Below are 12,276 nucleotides of genomic sequence, written 5' to 3'. Positions count from 1 at the left end.
TTTTTAAACAATTTTACACAAGGAGGTCTTGATGAAGATGAACATATTGTTACGCATGAAGAAAACGAAGACCAGTGAACGTGCTTGCGGTCCCGAGTGGAAGAAAGAAGAAGAGGACGACGCTCAGTTCATAAACCAGCTGACCGCTCTTGCGCTCACCTTCACGACTTAAAGTAAACGGTCCCCTTCATCCGTAAGGGTTACAAACGGTCTCCTTCGCGCGCAACAATATTGCGGCCTCACCCCCGTCGGTCGCACCAGCTAGTTTCCCAACGGCAGCGGTGATAACGAGCGACGACGAGGTGATGGAGAGCGTCGTTGTCGTGCCGGTGGTGGTGTGAGGCTGCGATTGGAAACGGGGGAGTCACTGCGGTTCGCGCGTCCCTGCTGCAGCCGCTGGAAGGAACTGGGATACGACCAGGGCTCGTCAGCGGGCACGCGGGGTGTGTAGGAGTTAAACCATGGAGCACGCTGCTGGCGGTGGTGGCAATACCTAGCAATGTGTCCAGGCACACCGCAGCTGTAGCAAATGCGGTAGTCGCGGCTTGTCGCGGGTGACACCGGTGACATGGGCGTTATGGGTGGAAACGTACTCTCAGGCTGGTTGTAGGAGGGAAGAGCCCTGTCACAATCCACCCCGGGTCGTGAACAAGGGAGGGCTTCTCAGCGTGGTGGTGCTGAAAGATTACTGACCGGCGAGCTGCCGTGCTCGTCGGTGTTTATTGTGGTGCCGGGTGACCACTGTTGCCTGCCGAGCTATAGCAGGCCGTGCTATAGCTCGCCTTAAAGTTGTTGACGACGCTCATGTGTGCCATCAGTGTGCATTTGATCATCGCTCTCGTGTGCCACCGGCCACCTGGGCACCTCAGAGTTACCGAGAACCTCGCAGGACCTATGCTGATCGTACGGAGAGCAGCAACTTGCCACCGCAACCGACAAGTCTGGGACGCCGACAAGATGCACCACAACGACTTGTTCCACGAGCTACAAGCCCGTGGAACAAGTCGTTGTGGTGCATCTTGTCGGCGTCCCAGACTTGTCGGTTGCGGTGGCAAGTTGCTGCTCTCCGTACGATCAGCATAGGTCCTGCGAGGTTCTCGGTAACTCTGAGGTGCCCAGGTGGCCGGTGGCACACGAGAGCGATGATCAAATGCACACTGATGGCACACATGAGCGTCGTCAACAACTTTAAGGCGTTCAAGCTCTTCTTTAACCACTTGCCGAATCACCGAGGAGATGTCGTCGTGGGTTGGGACGGACACGCTTGCAACAGTAGTAACATTGTCCAAGCGTCCAAACTTTGGCCCAATCCTTCTCATTTTCAGCGCTTCAAACGCCCGGCAGTGTTTCCTCAGATCAGACGGAGTACTAAGATCTTCCTTCGTTATAAGAAAATTATAAACATCTTCTGCGCTTCCTTTAAGCAGATGTCCTACTTTGTCTTCGTCTGTCATGGTAGCGCTGACGATTCCGCATAATTTCAGAACAGCCTCTATGTACGTTGTACACGTTTCGCCAAGTAATTGAGCTCGTCGGGAAAGCGTCTGCTCAGCCTTCTTTTTCTTAGAGATCGGGTCCCCGAAGCACTTGGTGAATTCTTCTACAAAATTATCCCAGCTTGTCAGAACGCTCTCGTGGTTTTCAAACCAGAGGAGCGCGGTTCCAGCGAGAAAAAAAAAACACGTTATCGAGCTGCTTCGTAGTGCTCCAGTGGTTGTGGCGACTCACTCTGTTGTAGTGTTTAAGCCAGTCGTCGACGTCTTCGTTCGCCTTCCCCGAAAAGGTGGGTGGCTCCCGCAGCGGTGTCCAGTAGCCAGCCTGACCTCCGTGATTGCTGTCTGGTCCGCCGCAGGTGGGGTCGTCATTGCCTTCTCCGGAATCGGCCATGTCCGCTGCTTGTGGTCGTCAACCGGCCAAGCGCCTACTGCGTCGGACAGTTGGTAGAGCTGGGTCGTCCAGGATCGTCCAAGATTTACCCAGCACGTCCACCAAAGATGTTACGAATGACGTTTATTTACAAGGTGAAACGAGGTCCGAGATGGAAGCTACAGGCCAGGCCCAGCCGGCGCAGAGTACCACGAGATCACGCGCGCACACTCTACTTCCTCTTTCTCTGTCTCAGTCGCGCAGTGCTGCGACAATATATATATATATATATATATATATATATATATATATATATATATATATATATATATATATATATATATATATATATATATAAATATATATATTCCCACATGGTGTGTGCCAGGGGACTGAAGAAGAAGAGAACGAGGTTCGTCCTCGGCATCGCGCGTCGACGCTTACGTTTCGTAAAATGCAATCGCGTGGATCCTTATTCGGCGTGCATACTACAGCAGGGTATACGCGAAAATTTGGTGGAGCTTGCGGAGTACACTCAACTTATGCAGGAGACCCCACTGGGCAGCATGGACCTCGCCCCACAATTGGAGTTGACTCCAGTTCACCACAGAAGCAGGCGAATCCGAGTCCTCGCCCCATAATTTCGAAACCTCCAGGAAAAAGTGATGACTGCGAAACTGCGACTTCTACGGAAAGGGTGACACCGACTTACCTAACGCTGCTGAACCTCCAAGTGTCGACGGCTTTTCATGGCGACACATTTGAAGGCGCGGAAGACTGGCTGGCGGAGTTCGAACGCGTGGCTGCGTTTATCGAGTGCGACAACAACGCCAAACTCAGTAACGTCTACTTGAGCCTTCAGGATGGTGTTCGCACGTGGTTTATGAACCGCCAAAGTGCCCTGTCATCCTGGCCTGATTTCAGTGCAAGCTACTGGCGATTTTCTTCAGCTCCGATCGCCGGGAAAAAGCGGAGCGAGCCCTTCAGTCACGTTCAAAAGCCCAACGAGAGCGTCACGATGTATGTGGAGGACATGATGCGTCTCTTACAGCGTGCCGATCCAAGCATGTCGGAAGCGAAGAAGGTGCGTCATCTGATGAGAGGCGTAAAGGAACAGCTCTTTGGCGGTCTTGTTTGGAATACGCCCAAGACTCTTGCGGAGTTCCCCACCGAAGCCACCGCGATGGAGAATACGCTTCAGCAACGGTCGAACGTAAATGGCGTCTGCACTCCGGATGCGCCGGTAGGCTTCGGGTGCGACGTAGCCTTGCTTTGCGAGCTGATTCGCTCAGTGGTTCGCGACGAGCTGCAGAAGCACCACGGTATGTCGCCACCTCCAGTCAGCTCCCTCGCCAGCGTCGTACGCAACGAAGTACATTGCAGGCGATTCTTTCCAGCAATAAAACACCACATCTGCCAAGCGAGTCCCGGTGCAAGAATTACGCAGAAGCTATACTGAGCCCCGCCCAAGCTTTCGCACCTACTTTTGTTGTGTCGCCAATCGCGTTGCAATCGGCGCAAGCTGCTCCGACAACTCCGCTACCGTACCTGGCCGACTGCCAAACACCCGCCAGAAAATCAGAGGTTTGGTGAGCAACCGATTGACGAGCGCTGTGCAACCACTGCGGCGAAGCTGGTCATGCGTGCCGGGAGTGCCCCTACCGGCGACTCGGACTGCGGAGGTTTTCTATCGATTCGCCTCGACCTAGGTTCGGCCAAAGGCCTTCCTACATCACAGAATTCCTCGAACAGCAGCGCAGGCCGGGCACATCGCAGTGACAGTCACGCTCACAATCACCGCGGCGATATTTCCCTGCTGGTGATGCTACCTCGAGGACGACGCAAGAGAGATACCTAAGTCCACGCCGGGAAAACTGACCTCAGCGACCTTCCGAGGCGGGGCCGCTAATACTCGACGAGTTGAAGACCTCGTGTCTTGCCGACCGCAGAACAACGAAAACACGATGACGCCAGAGCCAGTCCCCGCGAACAAGATTTCACTGGACATACCTGTGTTGATCGACGACAGAAAAATGAGTGCACTTGTAGATACCGGCGCTGATTACTCTATTCTTTGTAACAAACTGGCGAGCGTTCTGAAAAAAAGTTACGTTGCCCTGGAAGGGGGCACCAGTTCGTACGGCAGGTGGCCACGTCCTCACACCACTTGGCTTATGCACGGCCAGAGTAGAAATTCGCGGTGCTGCTTTTCTCGCCACTTGTCTGGTTCTGCGCAAGTGTTCCCGCGATTTGGGATGGAGTTTCTCCGGGAATATGGCACCATTATTGACCTCCGAGAGCGCTGCATCGCTTTCTCGACACAAAGGGCAACAACACCGACTGACGCCATTGGACACAGATCCGCACTTCGCGTTTCGGACGACAGTATCACTATACCGCCGCGTTCGAGTGCTATGGTTTCAGTCAAGTCCGATGAGCTACAAGACGGTGAAGCCATTGTTGAAGGCAACATTTCTATGTTGCTGACCCAATGTATTTGTGTAGCGCGAAGCCTTGTGGAACTTCGTGATAGGCAGACAGCGGTCCTCATTACCAACTTTACCTTTGAGCATCGGCACATTTTTTGTGGCACTGCAGTCGCCTACGCCGAACCATCAACGAACATCGTCGAGTGGTTGTGTTCTGACACAGACGACGGCTCGCTCAGAGACATCGCTGTAAACTCCGAGCTGATGGAGGACCAAAAGAGCGTACTGCAGGAACTCTTGAACGAATTCCGCGCGTGCTTCGCTCGGTCTACTAAGGTGGGCCAAACGCCAATACCGAAGCACCGAATAACGACATCCGCCAACGCACGCCCCATCAAACAACAGCCTTGTTTGTCGTGTCTCGCCGAAAGAACGTGAGGCAATTCAAGCCCAAGTCAAGGAGATGCTAGATGATGGTGTCATTCAGCCTCCGCACAGTCCGTGGTCGTCCCCGGTCATTCTGGTCAAGAAAAAAGACAGAACGCTCCGTTTCTGTTCTGATTATCGACGCCTCAACGATGTTACCAAGAAGACCGTCTACCCACTACCACGTATCGATGACTCTTTAGACAGGTTGCGGCGAGCTAAGTATCTTTAGTCTCTCGATCTAAAGAGCGGTTACTGACAATTTGAGGTAGATGAACGAGACCGTGAAAAAGCTGCTTTCATCAATCCAGATGGCCTTTACTAATTCAGAGTACTTCCTTTCAGTCTCTGTTCGGCACCAGCAACTTTCCAGCGAATGATGGACAACGTTCTCGCTGGTCTGAAGTGGCAAAGCGGCGTCGTCTGCCTGGACGACGTGGTTATTTCTTCGGCGACATTTGACGATCACCTGGAACGACTGCGGCAAGTTCTCGAAGCCATCCGATCGGCTCACCTCATCCTTAAACCTCAGAAGTGTCATTTCGGTTACAAGGGGCTGATGTTTCTGGGACACGTGGTGAGCGCGGAAGGCGTTAGCCTCGATGCCACGAAAACTGCCGCTGTAGCCACGTTTCCAACACCGACCGATTAGAAAGGTGTCCGACGCTTCCCGGGCCTTTGCGCATACTACCGGCATTTCATCGAAATTTTTCGAAGATAGCGGAACCGCTGACTCGCCTCACGAGGGACGATTTGTCGTTTGTCCGGGCCACAGAGCAAGAGACTGCTTTCAGCGAGCTTCCACAGCGTCTGGTGTCAGCACCAGTTTTGGCCCACTTTGACGAGGAGGCGGACACGGAAGTTCATACAGACGCCAGTAACGTTGGTCTTGGTGTGGTGTTTGTACAACGGCAGGAAGGTATTGAAAGAGTGATCGCCTACGCAAGTCGCACACTATCTCGGCAGAGACCAACTACACCACCACGGCGAAAGAGTGCCTTGCCGTCGTATGGGCGCTGGCCAAATTTCGACCTTACCTCTACGGCAGCCTATTCAAAGTTGTAACCGATCATCACTCGTTATGCTGGCTTGCAAATATGCGGGACCCTTCTGGATGACTGGCATGGTAAAGTCTACGTTTGCAAGAGTACGACTTGACCATCGCGTACAAGTCGGACCGCATACACGAAAACCCTGACGCACAATCCGCGCCCCTATCGACACTACCGACCAAGACATTGAGGACGACGGCGCTTTCCTTGGGGCCGTAAGCGTTACTGATTTGTCAACACAGCAGAGCGCAGACGACGCACTACGGCCTATATTCGAACATATGGAAGGACGAAACCCATCAATACCCCAGCATATCGCTTGAGGATTGTCGTCTTTTTGTTTACGACATGGCGTCTTGAATGAGAACTATGCTGCCACAAAGAGACCTACTTTTTAGTCGTTCCATCCTACCTCCATGCCGAAGTTTCGTTCGCCTGTCATGACGAGCCTCCGTCTGGTCATTTGGGTTTTACGCGAACGCTTGATAGAGTGCGCAAATCCTAATACTGGCCGAATGTTGCCGAGTGTGTTAAGCGGTACGTCCAAGCCTGCCGTGAATGCCAGTGCCGAAAGTCGCCAGCTGTGAAGCCTGCAGGATTGCTGAATCCAATTGACCCACCTGGCAAACCTTTCGACCAGGTCGGCATGGATCTTCTTGGCCCGTTTGCACTGTCATCTTCTGGCAATAGGTGGGTGATCGTCGCCACAGGCTATTTAACGCGGTATGCTGAGACAAAGACGCTGCCTCGAGGCACAGCTTCCGAGGTTGCCCGGTTTTTTATAGAGAGCATCGTCCTACGCCATGGAGCCCCATCGCACGTCATCACAGACCGAGGCAAAGCCTTTACAGCACAGCTCATTGAAGACGTTTTTAAACTCAGCTGCACGACCCGTCGAAGGACAACTGCCTATCATCCGCAGACAAACGGCTTGACCGAATGACTGAACACAACGACGACTCACATGCTGTCTACGTACGTAGACGTACAGCACAAGACATGGAACGAGATACTCCGTTACCTAACGTTTGCCTATAACACTACTACGCAAGAAACAACACGCTTCACGCCGTTTTACCTCCTTTACGGCCGTTAAGTACGGACTATGTTAGAAGCAATGCTGCCGTGCGACAACATCGATCATCTCGACCTCGCCCAAGATGCCGAACTTTTCGTGCAACGCACGGAAGAAGCCCGTCAGCATGCCCGAGAACACATAAGGATGTGTTCGATGCGCGCCGTTACAATCTCCGTCATCGACAAGTCCAGTTCCAACCTGGTGATCAAGTTCTGTTCTGGACTCCCGTGTACCGAAAAGGACTATCCGAGAAGCTTTTGAGTCGCTATTTCGGACCTTACAGAGTGTTGCAGCGAATTAGTGAAGTGAATTACGAAGTCTTTCCTGACGGAAGCCAGCCTCCCCGACGTCGACAACTGCAATCTGAGATTGTGCACGTTGTGCGGTTGGAACCGTACTATACCCCCAATATTCGAGGTTTTCAGCCGCATAGGTTAGTTTTTGTTGTTGCTCGTCCCTCAGTGCCTTGAGACTATATCGCACACCACAGTGATCGTGAATATAGCCTATGTGTTCGTCCTAGGCCATCCCGGCGCTCTCACGTCAAGCCTATGTATGTTTTCCTTGTTTTTTTTTTTCTTTTTTGAAGAGGGGGTAATGCCACATGGTGTGGCACAGCAAGGGGACTGAAGCAGAGAAAAACGAGGTTCATCTCGACATTGCGCATCGACGCTTACGTTTCGTAAAGTGCAAACGCCTGGATCCTCATTTAGCGTGTATACTACAGCAGGGCAGAACGACAGAAAGCTGAGCTAGTTCGTAAGGATTCATTATGCAAAAAAGAGGTGAGGCGTTCAGACAGGACTCAAGAGTAGAGAAGTGGACAACACGAACGCCGACTATCAACTGAAGGGAGCACTGAGGCGAAAAAAGAAAGAAGACACAAAACTCATCTGCGTAAGCTCAGGAATGGTATCACCACGTGTCAGGCGGGTACATGTGCCGGTCTACGTGAGGAATAACTGTTAAGGCACTTAATCTCTTCCTTATGTAATGTAATCGAAGGCTGGCTCACGCACGCACTTCCACCATTTTAGATATGACATAACTCTACCATAAGAAGCGTGTCTTCATTCGTATGCCTGTACAATATCGCGCATTCATCTAACTCTGGCGTGCAGTTACAACCTTGGCAATGTAGGGAAAGATTAGAAGGCGATCCACCTGTTAACGACCCTTTATGTTCCATTAGCCTCTGATTGATACACGGTCCTGTTTGCACTAGGTAGAACTGGCCACAGCTAAGGGGAAGTTTATAAACCATACCCATACGACGGTCGGTAAAACTGTTGTTCGTATTATGCTTCACTGGACAAATATCTGTCCAGTGAAGCACAATCGCGCATTCATCTAACGCCAGAGTTAGATGAGTGCATTATATTGTACAGGCATAAGAATGAACATGCGCGTCTTATGGTAGAGGCATGGCATATCTATAATGGTGAAGTGCGTGCGTGAGTCAGCCTTCGATTACTGTACACAAGGAAGAGATTAAGTGCCTTAACAGTTATCTCTCACGTAGACCGGCACATGTACCCGACTGACACGTGGTGATACCATTCCTGAGCTTGCGCAGATGAGTTTTGTGTCTGCTTTCTTTGTTCGCCGCACTGCTCCCTTCAGTTGATAGTCGGCGTTCGTGTTGTCCACTTCTCTGCTGTTGTGTCCTGTCTGCACGCCTCATCTCTTTTTTGCATAATACAGCAGGGTATACGTCACAATATATATGTATATGTGTATATATATATATATATATATATATATATATATATATATATATATATATATATATATATATATATATATATATATCCTAACTTCGTAAATCTCACTCAGCCTACTTCGTTGTCAAATGTTCGCACGAATTTCTTGGTACGAAGAGTTCTTTAGGATAAGGCTTTTTTTTTCATCTAAAGCCGTTGCTAACTGCCCCCACGTCAGGGGTAACCTGGTCAAACCTACGCCACCAGCTTTGCTTCGTCCCCACTGTAGGACATACAGAAAGTTACTAATGAAGCTATGCTCGTCGGTTACTGTGAATTAATACTGTACCTGTTGAGCGACGTACACGTCGTCTCGCCTTCACAGATGCCCATCCCAGGATGCCTGCGCAAGCCACATGTAATCGTGCACATTTAGCAAGTCCATGGGTGTTCAGTATTAGGAACGTTTTAGCAGTACCAGAACTGTTTATCCGATAGTTTCTGCAAGAATGGTACACTGAACACCTAATGGTGGGAACTGTATTAGAAATGCACAGCGCATGTATTTCTATTGGCTGGATGAACTTGTGAAAAACACGCATGTCATCCCGCATAATGAGTACAGTTCCCGTGAAATCGCTCAATAGAACGATGCCGAAACTGGCATGCAGAAATGAATAGTCATAAATATCTTCCCCGCGATGTGCCAGAACCATGAAAAACGGCATGAACTTTGTTCTTAATGTGATTATGGGGTTTCCGTGACGAGTTGCTACATATTGTACATATCTTTAGTGTGTGGTCAAACATTCCCAGCAGATAGTACTATACAGAAGTACACAGTGTGATATACTGTTGTACGTTTGCGTTGAAGCCGACCCCTACGCGGACCAGCACGCAGAATTGTCTCTTATCAATATGTCACGGCTACGATGATGCAAAGGTACTCATGAGAAAAAGAATTTAATTTGGAATAAGCTGTGTGGAACCAAAGCAAGGCTTGAATCCAATACTCTAGTATTTATTACAACGAGTACCGCCCGCTTACAACGGCACCCTGTTGAAACTTTTGTTGGAAGTAATGATAGGGCTTATTCTTGTCCGCATGTGGGTAATCGCACTTCGCAAATTTTCTTTTTATCCTACTCAAACATCTGTCAGAGAAACCACGTGTACAAAAAATGTGAGAAGTGTCTAACATCACATCCTTACCTGTCATAAACACCAATAGCACGATGGTACAGATGATCTTCATTTTCGTAAACAGGGAGAACCAGGTCAATAGCCACTGTTAAAATAAGCGCAATAAGAATTGCAGTACCGTTAGTATGCATTTATGATTCCCGAAAGTTATAATTTAGAACAATTTCATATCAAATACTACTATATAATATGGGAATATCATATGTAGCAGTGTCACCTTTCGAAATAAAATGATTTTATGCATGCTATAGACATGTCGTGGTGCCAAACACGACAGCGTCGAATATCGTATAAAAGCAGCATCAGCAGATGGCTGTGCAGTCTTCTTATCCCACTTCATCCCTTCTCTTCCTCCCATTCCTCTCTTCTTTTAGCCAGGTCACCCCTGCGTTATCGATCGCGCGGTGATTCTTTACTTCTTGTAATGAACGTTTTACGTTCTCCGGGGCTTTTGTGTGCAGTTCTCCTGTGGCGGTATGAACTAACGTCTCTTATGATACTAGGTTCAAACTTCTCCCATTGTGCTTCGTAATGTATTGTCTTGAGGATTATCGTTGCTTCACCTACTTGGTGACATAGGAGGTCAATGATTGGAGCTTTGGAGCCTGCGACTCCTTCCGGATTATAACAATGTTCCCAGGTTCAGTATCGGGAACCTTCACACAATGTCTGGCATCAAAACCTCTTTTTATCGAGCGCTTGTACTGGCATTGTTGCTCCAGAGTTTTACAAACTTACTGAATCAAACTTTGTCCGGTAATCCGAGAAGACAAACAGCAAGTAGTCATAGACTATTTTCGCTAGTAGCAAAATGGTTACTGCACCAAAGTCTAGCTGCATATGTACGATTGTGGTGCATTGCAGCTGCTTCGTGAGCACATTTCTAATCGCCTTGAAAGTTCGGGTGCAATTCTATAAGCATCCTCTAAATCTCGGATCAACTGCTATGCGAAACCTTTCCTTTCCGGACTGTAAATTGTGAGAAACCTTAGTACGGTGTCTTTTTTTTTTCACGCAAGTTTTCAATTTTTTTGCTACGTAACGCTGGTCCACTGCCGGAGACTATAGCTTTGGTTCTTTTTGAAGATATCCCAATGCATGAAGAAAATAATGACATTGGCGTTCTCTCTTCCTGATCTTTCGGTCGCCCTCCTTGTGCCCTCATCAGTTCTATGTGGAAGAGCTTGTGCTTTTTGCACACCCATTCCTTCTTTTTGACTTCTGCGGAGTCTACGTGAACTAATGCAAGAATTATGCCGGAGTACTTACGAATAGTTACCTCTCTTTCTCTTGGATGGTGTTTAGTTTCTCTCCTTTTACATTGGTATTGCGCCTTTACATAGTTATACGAATCTCGCTTCGTGTAGATCTTTATATACCCGTCGTATCCTCCATAGTCAGGGCTGTCATGGTAAAGATACAAAATATTTTGTTGGCTTCTCTTTGGTAGATGAAACCTTCCATTCTGCAGAGTCATTTATTTCCTCTCCCCCCAAATGGTCGCCACGTGCACTTCTTCATTTATGCGGTTGTTTAGTAGGTGCGGTCTTGACGAGCCATCAGCGACAGAAAGTTTGTCTTCTGGTAGATCTGCTCCATCAAAGGCGAGCTATTGCATCTCGTGGGCTCCTTCCTTTTGCCAGAGCAAGATTGAGAAGCTAAGTAAGAACCTGGATATCAGATAATGGGTTAAAATGTCGAGCCTCAAGGTAGCATCGAAAATATATATATTGCCACAACAACTGCCAAGGCGTCTTTTTCTGAGTTGTTGTAATTCTCTTCCAGTCTATGAATGTGTATGAGTAAAATCCTTTTACGTTTAATTGATGTCCCGTAGCTTTAGGTGAGTCTCGTTCATATGCAACTTCTCCGTCGACACTGAGTGATGCTTAAGCGCACTGCTCGAATGATTTATCGAAGTCAGGGTGGCACTGAGACAAGGTCAGCTGAAATTCCTGTGCATACTATCGGTGGGCTCGCTCGCATTCCTAAGTTAAGATTAAGAAATCAGTCAAGCGTCTTTTTATAGATGCGAAATGTCTTATCAATGCTCTGGAACGCCCGGAAGCCGAGAAACACTCTCAAAGAATGCAAGTTAGGATGCTTCGTTAAACTTGAAAATCACCTCACTTATTATTCCTTAGTGTTTTTAGTACACGCATTTAAAGTTCTTCCTAAGAAAACTATCATCTCTAGAAAAAATTCGTTTTATTTGATCTTCACCTTCGCCTTAATGTACGCATAAGTCATGAAAGGTGAGGTTCATGTGCGGGAATACGCAATTGTGTCGTCGATGTACGCGTTGCAACAAAGTCAGTAGATATTCGTGGACTCCGTTCAACATTTTATGGAATCAAACTCCAGAATTTTTTCCAACCTAATTATAGCCTACTGTATTCATAGAGAATAAAAGGTGTGACTAATACCGTGTATTCATTGTATTCTTCTTGGAGAGGTGTCTGCCGATATCTTTTGCAATGATCTATTCTTGAAAACGTTTGGTGGCCTATTGTTACTCT

The 12,276-nt window shown here is 48.5% G+C and overlaps 1 long non-coding RNA gene across 3 annotated transcripts in view; it reads right to left on the bottom strand.

The window, feature by feature from the left end:
• Positions 1 to 12,276, bottom strand: part of LOC129387301 (uncharacterized) — a 54,798-nt gene that overhangs the window by 18,655 nt on the left and 23,867 nt on the right. Inside the window, exons 3-5 of one of the 3 annotated variants that reach the window (XR_008614573.2) lie at positions 11,027 to 11,160; positions 9,767 to 9,842; positions 8,904 to 8,957 (exon numbers count right to left, since the gene is read on the bottom strand). This is a non-coding gene — a long non-coding RNA (uncharacterized lncRNA). The remainder of the gene's footprint in view (positions 1 to 8,903; positions 8,958 to 9,766; positions 9,843 to 11,026; positions 11,161 to 12,276) is intronic. The other 2 variants (XR_008614575.2, XR_008614574.2) reach the window with 2 other exon arrangements.

Source organism: Dermacentor andersoni, chromosome 2 (assembly GCF_023375885.2).
Source record: "Dermacentor andersoni chromosome 2, qqDerAnde1_hic_scaffold, whole genome shotgun sequence".
NCBI classification, from domain to species: domain Eukaryota; kingdom Metazoa; phylum Arthropoda; class Arachnida; order Ixodida; family Ixodidae; genus Dermacentor; species Dermacentor andersoni.
This window is presented reverse-complemented; position numbering and strand designations above follow the sequence as displayed.